Source organism: Zalophus californianus, chromosome 3 (assembly GCF_009762305.2).
Source record: "Zalophus californianus isolate mZalCal1 chromosome 3, mZalCal1.pri.v2, whole genome shotgun sequence".
Classification (NCBI taxonomy): Eukaryota; Metazoa; Chordata; class Mammalia; order Carnivora; family Otariidae; genus Zalophus; species Zalophus californianus.
Window position 1 is genome coordinate 141008739 of NC_045597.1, and position 17856 is coordinate 141026594.

Sequence of the window (17856 nt, forward strand, 5' to 3'; positions counted from 1 at the left end):
TCTGACCATCTGTCCTCCAAGGCACCTACGTGGGGCTCTTTTAAGGCTCAGAGTCATTTCGGTTTTGAAGGCACTTGTTCTTTCTGATCATGCACCCTTCCTGCCTAAAGCAGTGAAGTCACGGAACAACTGTGTTGATTTAAATTCTAAATTCCTGTAACAGTGACAATACCTTTCCTAGGCACTGGCACCAAGTGGAGACAGTTTCTGTATCCCTGCTTTCCTGCATTTTCTTCCTCGAACTGCAAGTCACGGTGGCAGCAAGCATCCTGTACGTGTGCTGGCCATGATGTAGTTCCCACCTTTTGAAATGCTGGACTCCAAGCAGAAAGTAATGTGCTTTCTCATATCTCCACGCTTGTGTGTTTCTCCTTTGGATTCTTAAGAATATCTGAGGCTGAAGAGTGGTGTTCTATTGGAACTCCACTTGGCCTTATGAGCTACTACACCAAAACCGCCCCCCCGGGCCCTTGAAGAGTGCAAGGGATTAGTGAGATTGGCAAACTCTGTCTGTACAGGGCCAGGTTGTAAATATTGGGGGGTTCCTGAGCCATATGGTCTGTCGCTAACTACTCACTCTCCTGTTGTGTGTGCAAGCAGTCACACAGCACATCAATACATGGGCATGGCTGTGGTCCAATAAAACTTTTATTACAAAATAAGCAGAGGGCAAGATTTGGCCCACAGGCCACAGTGTGCCAGTGTAATTAACATAATTGCCCAAATCAAAACATTGTAAACAGGGAAGATGATTTGGATGAAACAAAAAAATGGCAGACTTTTGTTCTCATATGGTCAATGGTTTTTGTTAAGCAAATAGGACTGAGTTAGATGCCCTCTATGTCACAGATAACAACATTGGAACAACAACATTTGTTCTCATATGGTCAATGGTTTTTGTTAAGCAAATAGGACTGAGTTAGATGCCCTCTATGTCACAGATAACAACATTGGTACTTGAGGCCATTTGAATAGAACCAAATTTAGATATGCAGAAAGGCATAAATCCTATCCCATTCCTTATAATTAATATTAATACTTCTAGACTGTCTTTGGTCGACATGAATTAGATGTCTGCTATTTCTTCCTTCCTGGCATGATGAGATCATGGCACAACTCTGTCTTAGAATAGTTTTGGATCTTCTGCTAAAATAATATGACCTCTTGGTAAGCAGTACATTAGGGATCACCACATGTGATAATGGCCCCTGGTGTGACTAGACAATTAGTTTCTACAACCCTGAACATTTCTGAGAGAGTGGACTGTGGACAGAATCTATAGAAGGTGGCAAATATTAGCGAACACTCAAGCCACTGTACAAGAGAAGTTGTTACTGTTACTGTTACTGTTACTGTTGAGTTTCAGGAAATGCTTTTGGAAGACAAGTAGAAGTGGACGACAAATTGAGTTGGTTGGTTTTGTTTTTTGGTTTTTGTTTTGTGTTTTGGTGAAGAAACTTTTTCCAGGAGACATGAGTTTTCAGACATTGATGATTAACTTTGATGTGGGTAAAGGTTTGTTAAGAATTCAGTAGTTTAATGGAATTTTAGATCTAGTCCAACCCTTTCCGTTTCACAGTCGGGGAAAGGGAGGTTATCCCAGTAATGTCATCCTGCTTTTTCTCATAGTTTGCTATATTATCTACATGCTGTATATTCTAAAAGGATAAATTCAGAGCCAGCGAATCAAAAGTGGATATAACAGTGTGTTCTTTATGGGCATGTTGATTTTATCCATCATCATAGTGGAGGTGGGGCTGCAAGTTGCCATGTTTAGTAAATAAAAATAGGACACCAAATTAAATTTGGACTTTAGATAAACATGGAATTTTTTTTAGTATAAAAGTTTAGTATAGAATGCAGTATTTGAGACATACTTATACTAAAAGATTCCTTGTTTATTTGATATTCAGATTTAACTAGACGGTTCTATATTTTATTTGCACCATATTGGGGGCCATATAAACTGGGGGAAATATAAACTCAGAACCTAAGTTTAATGGTGAAGGTATTATGAACAGGGTGATAGCTAGAATGGGAGTTTTAGCTTGAAGCCTTGATTTTTCTTGAAATGACCAGTACTTTGGTTATGGTGTTGTATAATGTGCTCTACCATGACAAAGGAATAAGAAGTGGGCAGTTTCAGTCATGGTTTTGTTTAGTAATTTCATAAACAGCAGCTCAGATGGTGTTCCTTGGGCCATCCTGAAACCCAGCAGTTGGCAGGGTTAGCCAACACTTTTTGGGGAAGTTGCGTGGAAGAAAACGGACATGGCGTTTGAGGCTGCCCGAGGAGGAGCGCAGCAGGTCACTTCAGGCAGAGCAGAAAGGCCAGCCTGGAAAACGGACATGAAAGCAGCATGTTTGCCTAAACCAGGTCTTCAAAGATGTTCGAACCCTGAAAGTAGGCACTGGGTGCAAACATCTATTATTTGAAGGTAAGATGAATGCAAAGGAATGTATCCACGTGACTTTCTTGTAAGTGTATTTTTGAACTGGAATGTGCTTCTTTAAAACATCCCTCCGGCATGCTTATTTACTTTGAAACTTGAACAAACAACAGCACGCCAGGCCAACCGCTTTGTCTTTTCAGGGTACACTCTGACTCTTAGGGACTAGACTGGGACATTAGAATAGAGTCACACCACTTCTCTCTCTCTCTCTCGCTGTCTCTGCCTCTCTTTCCCTTTCCCAGTACAAGTTGTATTTTGTGGTAGTTGTAACTGATGAAGGTTAGCTTAACAGACAAGTTAATAAAATAAAGAAACGGTCCATATGTCTACTGGGCTTCCTTGAGTTGAATATTTATGTGCCTTAACATTGAAGAGCCAAATATTTAGAAGTCCAGCTTTCTAATTTCTAGGTATAATGGATTCACATTAAGAATGTAGTGTTTCTTATCCCTAATGTTGTGATTTTATATGTGCTCGTGAACATTATTTTGGATGGTTAAGCTTCAGTGGGTTTTATAACAGTTGAACCTCAGTTTTAAGCATGTGAATTATCTATGTCATTTAAGTTCCTAAACCAACTTCCTTCTGGAGTGTGCTTTTAGGCATCTTCTCTCAGCCATCAGGTTGATGTTTCTAGAAGGCAATCAAACTTTTTCCTAAGGCATTAATTTTTGCATTAGTAGGAAGTTATGCAAAATAAATCTTACAGTAAATATAAATAACATTTATATTATCCATCCTTTTGATTTATCAGTTCTATTAGTATTTTTTCAAGCAGGAATTATTGAAAACAAATAGATACACCTCATATTTCTGTTGAAAGAAATATACTAATGATCTCCTCAAACATTCCAGGATGGAATGTTAGCCTATTAGTAATTACAAATCTTCATTATTGATTTGTTACATTTATGTATTACTTCACAGCTTAGAAGTTACTTTTATTTCCATTGCCTCACGGGATACTTGGCAACAAGCCAGAGTTATTTTGAGTGAGATGTGCAGGCATCATTATCTTCAGTTTATAAATAAGTAAAATGAGGTTCAGAAAGTTTGAGATTTGCCAAGCACCCGATTAAGTACTGGAGAGGGGATTAAAGCTCTAGTCTTTTTAAAGAGACCGTTAGCATGGAAAATTTTAAACGTGTCCAAAGTAAACAGAACAGTGTGGTGAACCCCCATGTACCCATCCCCAATCTCAAGAATTATCAGTTTTCTGCCACCTTAAATCATCTATACCTTCACCAGCTCTTACCCCCACATGATGATGATGATAGCATTTATAGTTTTTAAAAGTTTACATACATTGAAAAGCACTAACCTTAGCTCTATAGCTTTGACAAATGGGTATGCTTATGTAACCTATACCCCGCAAAAACAATTCCGTCTCCCCAGAAAGTTCCCTCATGCCCCTTCTCAGTCAACTCCCCACCCTCCCTAGGTAACCACTGTTGTGTTTTTTGTTTGTTTGTTTGTTTTGGTTTTTTCCTACCAGAGATTAGTTTTGCTTGTTCTTAAGCTTCATAGGAGTGGAGTCATTCAGTACATACTCTTTTGCATCAGGCTTCTTTCGTTCAGCATCATGGCGGTTAAGTCTTTTGACCCAGAGTTAGGTGCTGTATTCAGACTGGTGCTGTATTCCTTTTTTTTTTTTGTAATAATTGCCAGTTTTATTCCTCTGGCTAAGGGATCCAGAGGTAACTTGAGGTTTACATTTTTTAAATAGTTCTTCCATCAAGAGTTTAGGTGTCCCCATTGTCCTTAGAAGCTGGTTGCAAATTATTTAACTCTTACTTAGAAAACTTTAATTCTTGGGCGCCTGCGTGGCTCAGTTGGTTAAGCGACTGCCTTCGGCTCGGGTCATGATCCTGGAGTCCCGGGATCGAGTCCCACATCGGGCTCCCTGCTCAGCAGGGAGTCTGCTTCTCCCTCTGACCCTCTTCCCTCTTGTGCTGTCTATCTCTCATTCTCTCTCTCTCAAATAAATACATAAAATCTAAAAAAAAGAAGAAGAAGACTTTAATTCTTTTTGTGTGTGTGACATGTGTTCATGAAAAAATACATATAAGCAAAAAGAAAAAAGCTCACGCCACACAGAAATAAGCAGTTATGTTTCTGATATATGTTTGTATGTATACACACACACACACACACACGTGCACGCACACAAATTTGGGATTTAATCCTACATATGTGAGCTGATACTAAATATATTGCTTTGTAATCTGTTATGTTTTACTTCACAATATATAATGAATATATTTTCATGCAAATGTGTGAAACTTTCCAACTGAAAAACAGACCTGGAGAATGGGTCAAAATACAAAATTCAGTGAGATGCTGATAACAAGGAAACTACCTAAAACAAAATTCCACCAGATGATTAAAGTAAAATGAAGGTCAAAGATACATCAGAAAATGCTAACAGAAAGAAAGCAGGGGCCAGATTTTAATATCAGACAAAAAAAAGGAATTCAAGGCCCAAAGCACACAGGGTAAGGACAGCTGTGTGAATGTCTTTGCTTCCAATGCATCATCACAAACTTGTTTCTCACTCTTATCTCTTCCCTAAGCCTTTCCAACTCATCTACTCCTCTTATCATTTCTACAGGGTCCAAATGCCTCACAGGAGTGTCCTCTTTAAACCCCTTGCCAGGCTGGGTCAGCCCTCCTCTAAGATTTCCTTCTGCTTCCTGGCTTACACCTTCTTCGGAAGGTTGAGGATTGATTTCCTTCTGCCTCCTGTGATTCATCTTCTGAAGGGCGGTCGGCCTTGGTCTTTGGCATGTTTTGTGGTTTTGCTTCATTTTCTTCACAAGACTTTTGCATGTTGAGTATTTTTCTGGCATTTCTTTTGAATAAATTAATCCTGCAGGGATCCAGGGGATTTTCTGCCTCCTTCCCTCACTCGATTTGTGTCATGCCCAAAAGACCAAAGAGTCCTGAAAGGATCCGGGACACTTTTCTCCTTCTCCAGCAATACGGAGCTGCTACAGGGAAACAGGCCCTGGACTATAAGGACTTCTGCACACGTCGACTCTTTTTTTTTTTTTTTTTAAAGATTTTATTTATCTGATGGAGAAAGACACAGTGAGAGAGGGAACACAAGCAGGGGGAGTGGGAGAGGGAAAAGCAGGCTTCCCGCGGAGCAGGGAGCCCGATGTGGGGCTCAATCCTAGGACCCTGGGATCATGACCTGAGCCGAAGGCAGACGCTTAACAACTAAGCCATCCAGGTGCCCCTGGTGCTGTATTCCTATCTCATAGCTACAGAAAGATGATTTCCTGAGTGATACCATGAGAAAACCCAGGTCCTGGCTTCATTTTATCGTTGCTTAAGTTCATATAGGGAGATGAACAGTTTTTCTTGACGTATGAAGGATCCATCATTTCCTCCCGCGAGAGCAGATTCTGTTTGGAAGGTTGGTGGTGCTGGGGCTCCATGAAATCATTTGCCTGTAGCTAGCCAACTTATTTGCTTATGCAAATGATTCCCCATGCCTCAGGTCCCTTTCCTACTAATTTCCCCTAGTGTGTCTGCCTATATGTTTCTGGAGTCCTCTTGATCAAATTCCATTTGAGCTTGTGCTGATTTTTTAAGGTCAAGTACTGATAATTGTAAGATTCAGAAAGCCATTTACCTGTCTTGTCATTTTTAATGGGATTACTTAACAGTTTAGTTTTACTAATTAAGTAGAAGAGGAATGATCAAAATAGTGGTTAAATTACTGTACCCAGAGCTTGCATTTCATTTCATTTCATTTCATTTAAAAGAAATCAGTGAGAACTCAACAGTAGAATTAGATCCAAAGTGGTTTTCTTCTGTAGGGAATTTTCTTTGAATTCTTTAACTCAATTATCTCTATTTTAGGTTACAGAAGGACAACACAGACCAAAAAAGTAAAAGCAGAATTACCCTTACTTGTCACTATTAGGGGATATATGTGTAAGAGTTTATCTAAGGAAAGGCTCATAAGTAGAGCGGTGAACCCAAGGATGAACTAATTTATAAGAACCTCTGGCTCCTTTGTCAGACAGTGTCTTTCCCAAAGAAAGTTTATATACTGACGTTGCTGAATTACTTGTAGTTTCTTTAACTGTTTGAAAAGAAGAGAGTCTGAAAGGTCAAATTAACTTCGACTTTATTCCATTTGCTGTTTGCGTTAAGTTTGAATCAATAGTGGATAATTTGTTTCCTTGTGAAACCTCTGGAGGGTGGGACTGGCTTCTGGTGATCATAGCATCGAGGACCGTTGCTGAGATCCCGTTCACTCATTAGGAGGTGCTGCATGGTGATCTTCTAAATCTAACATTTTTCTTCAGTTATTAGCTGGAAAGCTTCCGTAAAGAGAAACTCTTCTGCATCAGTTTCTCCCTTATCCTGAGGAGCAAGCTTGTAATAGAAAAGCAAGATAAATCTGATTCTTTCTCTTTATTTACCAGTTTCAGAATGAGTTGGTTAACTGGCTTCCTCTAAAAGTGACCAATAACTTTTTAAATGAATTCATGGATTTAAACACATTTAATATGTTTGAATCCATTTGCAATCATTATTCTGTTTGATGATCAAATTACCCAGTTCTTGGCTAGGCTGGGGGGCCTCTTCTAACTGGCTTCTGAATTGTGTATATAGTGTGTGTGTGTGTGTGTGTGTGTGTGTGTGTGTGTGTGTGTGTGTACATGTATTAATCATCCACTTATTTATCTTTCTACTTATTTATTTAGAGTGTCTTTGATAGACAAGATGTTCCACGCTCATTGTACCTTTTATTCCCAGGCCTCGATTCAGCCATTTCTCCATGGAGCTCCAGTTCCTTTTGACGGAAATAGTATTTCAAGACACAATATGAACACTAGGGGTGGTGATCGCTGCTGGCTAGTCATTATTTCTTGGTCCTTTCAGGACATAAAGCTAGAAAATTAAGCAAATTGCTTCATGAGTTCAGACTGATACTTCCAATTCGAATTAAAGATTACTAACAAGTGACGATTGGTTGGAAAAGTGCAGAGTGAATAACCAAGGACTGTACAAGAATGGAGAAGAGGCTAAGGAAATAATTATAAAAATCACAGAAAACGAAACTGCAAAGGGATCTTGAAATATATGATCTGGTTTTCTACCTACTTCTTTGCCCTTTCCCAAAAGCTACATTTGAACATGTCTGAGTAAAGAAAAGGATCAAGAAGGTGAAGCTCAAATCTTAGTCACTGGCTTCAGCCGGACAGGAAATGGCTGAACGCCTTGATGTGAAGTGATTTATGTGAAGTGAGGAGATCAGAAAACACATTATGGCAGTTCAAATGGAAAACTTTGTATTGAGCGAATTTCAGCTTCGGTTGACCCTCCTTCAACTGTTTTCTCACTTTGAACTTTTTCTTGAAAAGGGCTTTTATCTTTAGAAATGAGATACTTGGTGTGTGAAAACAAGGCAGAATTAACTGCCAACAAGCCCCTCATACCCATGGTGGTTCTGGTTTCCCTTCATAGTCAAGAAAGCTCTCCGCATCATTTTTGTCAGATTTCCCCTCCTGGTCTTAACTTGAACGTTGTTGTTATTTGGGAGGCAGTGTGTAAGACATTTTGACTACTATTTTGTATTCTACAGGGTGGAGGCAAGAGGCCCAGGCTTCAGTGTCCCCTGGTTAGTCTGGAAGGCATATGAGTTCATGTACACATTCAATATCTAAGGCAAAACATTACACATATGCATGTTATTGTCATAATTAGAGATGCAAACATGAATATTTTACTGACTCCAAAGGGAGATTCAGAATTAAATACAGATGTAAATTTTTGTTCTTTGCTAGAAAAACTGCTTATAAAGGTTTAAAATGCCAGTCTCAAAAGTATGTCTGTTTTCACATTGAATATCTACAATAAGTGAAGTAAATGTGTTAAATATTCTCAGTTGTTTTAGTATTAAATTTTCTCTAATGCTTGTTGCGAAAGGGAATTGTTTTTGATGGGGAAGAATACAAATATGCCAGCTTTTTTAAAGAAGATTTTATGGGGGCGCCTGGGTGGCTCAGTCATTAAGCATCGGCCTTCGGATCAGGTCATGATCCCAGGATTCTGGGATCGAGCCCCACATCGGGCTCCCTGCTCGGCAGAAAGCCTGCTTCTCCCTCTCTCACTCCCCCTGCTTGTGTTCCCTCTCTTGCTGTGTCTCTCTCTGTCAAATAAATACATAAAATCTTTTAAAAAATTAAAAAAATAAAAAAGATTTTATGTATTTATTTGAGAGAGAGAGAAAGCATGAGTTGGGGGGGAGGGGCAGAGGGAGAGGGAGAAGCAGACTCCCCCATGAGCAGAGAGCCCAATGTGGGACTCGATCCCAGGACCCTGGGATCATTACCTGAGCCGAAGGCAGACGCTTAACTGACTGAGTCACCTAGGCACCTCAAATATACCAGCTTTTAAGGTTAGTAACAACATGTTAGCAACTCTATTTCATTATTATTATTCAGAATCTGTTTCCAGGGGAAGCATTTCATGAATCAAGATACATAAATGAAGTGTCGTTTATGTTTATTTTAAACTTAATACTCATTTTTAAAGAGGAAATCTTAATATTTTGAAAAAGACATCAGTGAAATGCAATGTTGTAAAGACAATTTCCTTTTGATATATTTTTTGAAAGATTTATTTATTTATTTTAGAGAGAGAGAGAGAGTGCATGAGAGCAGTGGGTGGGGGGCAGAGGGAGAGGGAGAGAGAGAATCTCAAGCAGAACCCCCCCCCCTCCCCGCTAATCAAGAGCCCCACAAGAAGCCTGATTCCACGACCCTGAGGTCATGACCTGAGCCAAAATCAAGAGTCGGAGGCTTAATCAGCTGAGCCACCCAAGCGTCCCCTCCTTTTGCTATTTCAACAGAAAATAGCTTAATAGCCTCCCTCTCTAAGCCTGTGGGATCCAATGGATTAAAGATGGAAGAGGCTGGCTTTCATTAAAATTAAAAACTTCTACTCTGTGAAAGATAATGCCAAGAAAATGAGAAGACAAGCCACAAACTAGGAGAAAATATTTGTAAAAGACATATCTGATAAAGAACTATTATCCAAAATATACAAAGAATTCTTAAAACCAAACAATAAGAAAACAAACAACCTGATCAAACAATGGGCCAAAGACCTTAACAGATACCTCACCAAAAAAGAGATATAGATGGCAAATAAGCATCTGAAGAGATGCTCCACATCATATGTCATCAGGGGAATGCAAATTGAAACAACAATGAGGTATGACTGCGCTCCTATTAGAATAGGCAAAAATCCAGAACACTGATAATACCAAATGCTGGTGAGGATGTGGAGCAACATTTGTTGCTGGTGGGAATGCAAAATAGTATTGGCTGCTTTGGAAGAAAGATTGGCAGTTTTTTACAAAGCTAAACATGCTACTATATGATCTGTAGTCACTCTTTGGTATTTACCCAAAGGAGTTGAAAACTTATGTCCACCCAAAAACCTGTACAGGAATGTTCACAGAACTTCTGCTCATCTCTACTGGCAACATTTGGCGGCGGAATGTCTCACCGGAAATTCTCCACTCCCAGGCATGGGTTTCTGGGCTTCTTGCCTCAGAAGCACAGCAGCCAGCACCGTGGGAAGGTCAAGAGCTTCCCCAAGGATGACTCTTCCAAGCCTGTCCCTCTCACAGCCTTCCGGGGCTACAAGGCTGGCATGACTCACATCGTGCGGGAGGTGGACAGGCTAGGATCCAAGGTGAATAAGAAGGAAGTTGTGGAGGCTGTGACCATTGTGGAGACACCACCCATGGTGGTTTGGGCATGGTGGAAACCCCTCGAGGCCTCCGTACCTTTTAAGACCATCTTTGCCGAGAACATCAGTGATGAATGCAAAAGGTGCTTCTATAAGAACTGGCATAAGTCTAAGAAGAAGGCCTTCACCAAATACTGCAAGAAGTGGTAGGATGATGATGGCAAAAAGCAGCTGGATAAGGACTTCAACAGCATGAAGTACTGCCAGGTGATCCGGGTCATCACCCACACCCAGATGCATCTGCTTCCTCTATGCCAGAAGAAGGCCCACCTCATGGAGATCCAGGTGAACGGAGGCACAGTGGCCGAGAAGCTGGACTGGGCCCATGAGAGGCTGGAGCAGCAGGTGCCTGTGAACCAAGTGTTTGGGCAGGATGAGATGATCGATGTCATTGGTGTCACCAAGGGCAAAGGCTACAAAGGGGTCACCAGCTGCTGGCACACTAAGAAGCTACCCTGCAAGACCCACCGGGGCCTGAGAAAGGTTGCCTGTATTGGGGCATGGCACCCTGCCCGAGTGGCGTTTTCCGTGGCTCAGGCTGGGCCAGAGGGCTACCATCACTGCACTGAGATCAACAAGAAGATCTATAAGATCGGCCAGGGCTACCTCACCAAGGATGGCAAACTGATCAAGAACAATGCTTCCACGGACATTGTCTGTGTCTGACAAGAGCATCAACCCTCTGGGTGGCTTTGTCCACTATGGTGAAGTGACCAATGACTTTGTCATGCTGCAATGCTGTGTGGTGGGAACCAAGAAGCGAGTGCTTACTCTCTGCAAGTCCTTGCTGGTGCAGACCAAGCGGCGGGCCCTGGACAAGATTGACCTTAAGTTCATTGACACCACCTCCAAGTTTGGCCACGGCCGATTCCAGACAGTGGAGGAGAAGAAAGCATTCATGGGACCACTTAAGAAAGACCAAATTGCAAAGGAAGAAGGAGCTTAATGGCAGGAGCAGATTGTGCAGCTGGTGGGATCTCAATAAACATTATCTTCCAGTGGGGGGGGAGGGGGAAGAAGCTCTACTCATAATTACTAAAACTTGGAAACAACCAAAATGTCCTCCAGTAAGTGAATGTTTCAATGGAATATTATCCAACACTAAAAAGAAATGAGCTATCAAGTCATGAAAAGACATGCAGGGAGCTTCAGTGCATATTGCCCACTGAAAGAAGCCAATCTGAAAAGGCTACATACCGATTCCAATTATAGAACATTCTGAAAAAAGTAAAACTATGAATGCAGTGAAAAGGTTAGTAGTTGCTCAGGGGTTGGAGCGGTTGGGCGGGGCAGGGATGAACAGATGGACTCAAAGGACTTTTAGGGCAGTGAAAATACTCTCTGAGTTACTATAATGGTAGATGTCATTATACATTTGTCCAAAGCCATTGAGTGTACAATAACAAGAGTGAACCATAATTTATAGACTTTGGGTGCTTATGATGTGTCAATATGGGTTCATCAATCGTAGCAAATATACGAGTTGGGGGGAATGTTGGTAATGGGGGAGGTGTGCCTGTGTGGCTGCAGGTGCACATGGGAAATCTCTGTACTTCCTCAGTTTTGCCGTGAACCTAAAATTGCTCTAAGAAATAAAGTCTTAATTTTAAAAAGTTCTGGGGGAAAAAAGGTGCTAGAAAAATATTGGAATCCTAGGGTTTCTATATCTCTCAGTGCTTCTTGGAATTCATAAGTTGGGAAATACGGAATTGAGGTGAAGAATCAGAATTGAAATTCAGAGTTGGAGAAAGTACGTCCAAATCCCATATAACGCTCAGTATAGCCAGTGCTTGGTACTGTATTAGTTCTTGTCTTATCAGGAGTTCCAGACTTTGTCTTTTGTAGATATAGTTGCAAATTTATAATGGAAATGGAACCCTTGTTAGGGTGATCCTGGACTAAAGTACAGCTAAAATAAACTGTCGGAGCTGGAAGGAGCTTTGTGATCATCTGGTAGCCCAACATCTTCAGTTTATAAATAAAGAGACCAAGCCCCAGAGACTTGCAAAGTGACACACTTCAAAGCAGCAGGGCTGTGACTAGAAATCCAGACATCCAGCTCCTGGTCAGGATGTTTTTCAGCTATATTGGGATGCTTGGTGATGGTGCCTTTCTCTCTCTGACCACATGTCTTTCACACCTCGGTTAGGAGGCCTCAGGGCTTGCAGAGATGCTCAGGTATCTCTCTGACCACATGTCTTTCACACCTCGGTTAGGAAGCCTCAGGGCTTGCAGAGATGCTCAGGTATGGGTATATGTGTGCTTTACTCATGAGACACAAATTCTCAGTACCTTCTAAAATGAGGATGATCAATTTAAACTTGGCCTCAAGATACCCTTGAAGCCTCTGACATTGTAGCCTTTTGCCAAGAGCTTTTTTCCTCTTGTTGGCGAGAGTCACACTAAGTCCATATTTAGGATGGAGGACAGGACTGTCGCCCAGTAACAGGAGGCTCAGGGAGCTGTCCAGGGGGCGGGGCTTCTTACATGATGACCAACAGTTGGGCTGTACACGGAACATTGTTCTACGCCGTGAATGCTAGGTGCTTTGTTCCTTAAGGTCTTCCGCTTATTCTTGAGTTATGGAAATGATCTAACCAGGGGAAAGTAAAATCCATAAACATATAAAAAAACAAATTAAGTCCCTTGAAGTTACTTGATCAGTAGCATCATTCCGTCATATAAATGTCAAAACTGATCATCAGGCCAGTACTATGGATTCATAAGGCATTGTCTCCTTTAATAATTGGGCTTTAATGTATTCTGTCTGCAGGCAGAACTCTGCTTTGTGGATGCATGTGAGCCCCTCACAATAATGGCATCATAATCTCCCAAGGGGTCCCTGGGCCATAGGTAGGGAATCACTGGTGTGCAGCTCAAGAGAGGTTTGAAAACTCAAGAGTATCATCAGTGGGACACAGTGGGGTTTTTTTATATGTCACTTTTTAAGAGTCTTATACTGATAAGCGTGTAGATGTGTGTGTATGTGTACAAAATGATGAAATACAGCCCCCAAAGTTTGCACAGAACAATTTAATTTAGTTAATGCTATTTCAAGTTGTAGGACTGACTAACTGTCCCACAGCTGCAGTAGAGGTCACAGATCTTTGCCAGTGGCTTTGCCTTGAAAGATTTGGGCCAGCTCTTGGAAGCGTGGCAGCATTTTGGGGGCAAGTGTGAGCAGGTCAGCATGCTTCCCTGCTGTCGCTGGCCTCCATCTGACAAGACTGCCGCATGGATACACTAGACTCTTTATTCCCACCAACATTCCTATGTTGAATTCCTAACCCCCAAAGTGATGGTGTTAGGAGGTGGGCCTTGGGAGGTGATTCGGTCCTGAGGATGGAGCCCTCATGAATGGGATCAGTGCCCTTATAAAAGAGACCTCCCCGAGCTCCCTTGGCCCTTCCACCTTGTCTAAGCCACCCAGCCCGTGGTTATTTTGGTCCAGCAGCCGAAATGGACAAAGTCAGTGTACTGGGTCCTTCAGCCTTTCTCTTTCACTTTCTTTGTCCCCTGCTCCCCTTCCCTCCCCTACCCCCCTTCCCTCCCCTACCCTTTTCATCACCTCTTTTCCACTTCTTTCCCAACTTTGTGCTGCAGGTATTTGAGCACCGTGTAGCTGTGGGAAGTTTACAGACTAGTGGTTAAAACATGCGCCTAAAAAGAGATCACAGAAATCTCTCTCTGCCAACTTGCTTCAAATGCTGGGGCAAAAATGTGGTGCTATGAGACCCTGACAGAGAGAGGGCCCCGCCTGTGGCATGAGAGAATGTTGCCTGGGCACTAACCTTTGGGCTGAACTGGGCTTAAACAGATGATGAAGAAAGGGAAAGAAGTGTTTTCCATGCCGAGGAACCAGAAGGTTCTTCAAGAATTGAAAGGAAGGATGACATGGGGTTGGTGAGGCCAGGACAAATCACACTCAGGTTTGCGGGGCTGCCTGTTTGGAATTCTGGTCTCAAGCCTAATCCTCAATCCTTCTGTGAAGTGCTTCTTTGTGCTGAGCTGATTCAGGGGCTGCATTGCACCCAGTGGACTGCATATATGTGTTCTCTGATTTTTATGGGATGCCACTACCCCTGCAGCCCTTCACTGACTGTATTAGTCAGAGGGAGCTGCTGTTAACAGAAGCTGGCCATGCACTAGGTGGCTTAAACAACAGATCCTTATTTTCTCACAGTTCAGAGGCTACAAGTTGAAGATCAAGGTGCCATGGGGGTTGGTTTCTAGTGAGGACTCTTTCTGGCTCATGGACGGCTATCTTCTTACTGTGTCCTCACATGGTTTCTCTGTGAGCTGGTGTGGGAGGAGGGACGGGAGAGATTTTGATCTCTACTGGCTCTTCCTCTTCTTATAAAACGCCAGTCCTATCTGATTAGGGCTCACCCTTCTGACCTCCTTTAACCTGTATCACCTCCCTAACGGCCCTAGATCATATCCAAATACAGCCATGTTGAGGGTTAGAGCTTCAACATATGAATTATGTGGGGACGTATTTTTAGCATGTCACACTGACCTGTCATAACGTTGGAGCATGACTTCTTTCTTTTTAAATTTTACTTACTCATTTGCCAGAGAGAATGGGGGCGGGGGAGAGAGAACAAGCAGGGGGAGCGGCAGGCAGAGGGAGAAACAGCCTTCCCGCAGAGCAAGAAGCCTGATGTGGGACTCGATCCCGGGACCCTGGGATCATGACCTGATCTGAAGACAGATGCTTAACCGACTGAGCCACACAAGCATCCCTGGAGCATGACTTCTGACGATTGTTCCCAGGATAATAGAAGAGTAAAGCTCTGCAACATTTGGGCTTCTCCCTTTGAATACCAGGGAGAGAACCAAACAGAAACTGATTCTGTTACGGCAGCATGCTTCATCACGAAGCCACAGGGCTTGCGGTGGATCAACTTGCTCCGTCTCTGAAGTGGGCATAGCTCTTATGAGGGCAGCTGATGCTCAGTGGCTGGGGATGCTGCAGGTCAGCAGGAAAGTCAACAGGAAGCCTGAATACATGGAGAGAAAGGCTGGGACTTCCAGATGCAACCTGCAGCCTTGTGACTTTAGGCACGAACAGGTAGCTTTGGGAATCACGGGAGGCCTGCTGTCAGTAACACCACCACAGAAAAGAAAATTATGAAACTTAAGTCATCCCTGGTTCTTGCTCTTTCTGTCAGATCAGTGGTAACTGTTGTTAAGTACATTCAGTTATAGGGCTCATGCTTTTTCTGGAACTTTTCAATTAATGACCCTTAGAAAAGTCACATTTAAAAAAACAGACTGGGGAGATGAGTAGCATGGCATCCTACACGTCATTCTCAGGGGTGTTTTCTGGGCGTGTGGATACGTATGGCACTAGCAGGACCGTGAGCACTGTGGGAAGAGGAAGCTAGAGAGGCTTGGCTATTTTCTTTTTTTGGCCGGTGCGTTGAAAGGTATCAAAGCAAAGGCTTATCATTTTCCCCTTGATGACGTGAGTCTCCCGATCCTATCCGTACTTTGCCCACTTGACCTCTTCCATGTTCTTATTATAGGGTTCTATAATAGGATGAATCATACAGAATGAATTTCATTCTACTATTGGCTGAAAGGGTTTATGAAAGAAAGAAAACTTAGAATAACGTAAGCCACCTCCTACACTATACTAGTAGATAGAGCTTATATAAACATAGACTGTGTACTATCTGAAGTGTTTGACAGACTTACAGGCTTCCTAGGAGGCAGAAAAAAGTGAAAATCCGAAGAAAAGAACATTGGCCAGGAAACGCCAGGCCGAGAGAAGTACTATGGTGGTGATAGATGAGTAAACAAGAAATTAGTAAACACATGCTGCGTATAAGACTGTGCCTGGCACTTAAAGGCATAGAAGGACTTAAACCAACCAGATATAAATTTAAGCAAAATATAAAATCGTCAAGTGATCGAAAAAAAGTACAATGAGATGTCAGAAGGTGGTATGTGATTTATTGCCGAATGAAGAGTGCTACCAATGAAGTGATTTTTCTCTACTAGCATCCACACTCCATAACAGCGAGGATCACAAAGGGCATGCTTGCGATGGTTAGTGTAGCGGTCGGCGTTCATTAATTAATCAAGGCGAGGGAACACTGAACTTTTTGAAGTAAGGATGGTGTTTTTTGCTTGTTTGTTTAAAAGGTGTAACTTATGTACAATAAAGTATGCAAAATCTTAAGCGTAGGTTCAATTAATTCTCCCTCTCTGTATCTATGCATAAAGCCACCCCCAGATGAAGATCGAGAACATTTCTAGCACACTGGAAGGTTCTGTCACACCTCTTTCAGTCCGTACCACCCAGTAGTAGCTGCCATTCTGACTGCTGTCACTGCACTTTAATCCTGCCAGTCTTTGAACTTCATACCCATGGAATTATACAATGGTTCTCTTTGTGTTGAGATTTGTCCATGTCGTTGTGTGCTGTTGCAAGTGCCAGTAGTTCATTCTTGCTCATTTCTGTGTGTTATTCTTAATGGCCATTTGGCTTATTTCAAGTTTGCTGCTAGTAGGAATACAGCTGCTATGAACATGTTCAGATTTGTCTTTTGATGGATGTAAGCACTCACTCCTCTTGAGATCTATCCAGGAGTGGAATTGGTGGGTCACAGGGTATTACTGCCTTTAGGAGATATTGTCAAACATTTTTCCAAAGTGCTCATCCCAACTTACATTGCCCCCAGCAATGTAGAAGAATTTGAATACAGATTCTAAATTGTTTTTATAGGTTTCAGTAAAGTTCATTCGGAACATGTAAGACCCTGGTCATTACAATCCAAGAGAGTGAGGGAGGGAATGCATTTTTCCCAGTGTTAGTATTGCTCATACTTCCAGACTCCAAACTCTCAGGGCCAGAGCACAATGTAGGCAGGCATTCAGCCAGTATTTGAGTGGATCCTGAGACAGGTCCATAGTTTAGGAAGGAAGATGAATATGACAGCAGGGTGTAGTGGCAACCAGTTATTGAATTCTGACCTTTACAGATATCAAGGCTCTCAACTTTATCACTTGTTGGTTTCCTGATGTCTTTCGTTTTACAATTCTGATTGAGTCTGCGCTGTGCCAAGACGTCTTGTCCTACTGTTGCTGCTGCATAAAATTAAGGATGGTCAGGCAAGGTCCACAGTAACATAGTCACTGGTCCAGAATGGGTTGGTGACTGAGTGGGACAGGTTTGTGGACTACACCATGGTCAGGGGAGCCTATGATAGAGCCTTGCAGCATGGTTGAGGATGGGCTCCAGTCATGTCTGTAACAAGCAGGACAGGAAGTAGGCAATAAATGCTTTCCAAGAAATTCTTCTGTTTGGTTCTCTTATCAAGGAATAGGAAGAACCACGAGGCATGACCAGGGATAATTTGAGTCTCGAATATGTGCCGTGTGACTGTTGGGCAAAGCTGCTTTAGAAGCTAACATTGAGGAACGCCTGAGTGGCTCAGTCGGTTAAGCGTCTGCCTTCGGCTCAGGTCATGGTCCCAGGGTCCAGGGATCGAGCCCCGCGTCAGGCTCTGTGCTCCGCGGGGAACCTGCTTCTCCCGCTTCCACTCCCCCTGCTTGTGCACTCTCTCTCTCTCTGTCAAATAAATAAATAAATAAAATCTTAAAAATAAAT

General features: G+C 42.3%; 1 protein-coding gene and 2 pseudogenes across 12 annotated transcripts in view; 2 read left to right on the top strand and 1 right to left on the bottom strand.

Annotated features, from left to right (window-relative positions):
- Nucleotides 1–17856, top strand: part of OSBPL6 (oxysterol binding protein like 6) — a 207472-nt gene that overhangs the window by 63426 nt on the left and 126190 nt on the right. The gene's annotated exons all lie outside the window — the stretch shown is intronic.
- LOC113919191 lies at nucleotides 4928–5896 on the bottom strand (annotated as a pseudogene).
- On the top strand, nucleotides 9981–11244 carry LOC113919188 (annotated as a pseudogene).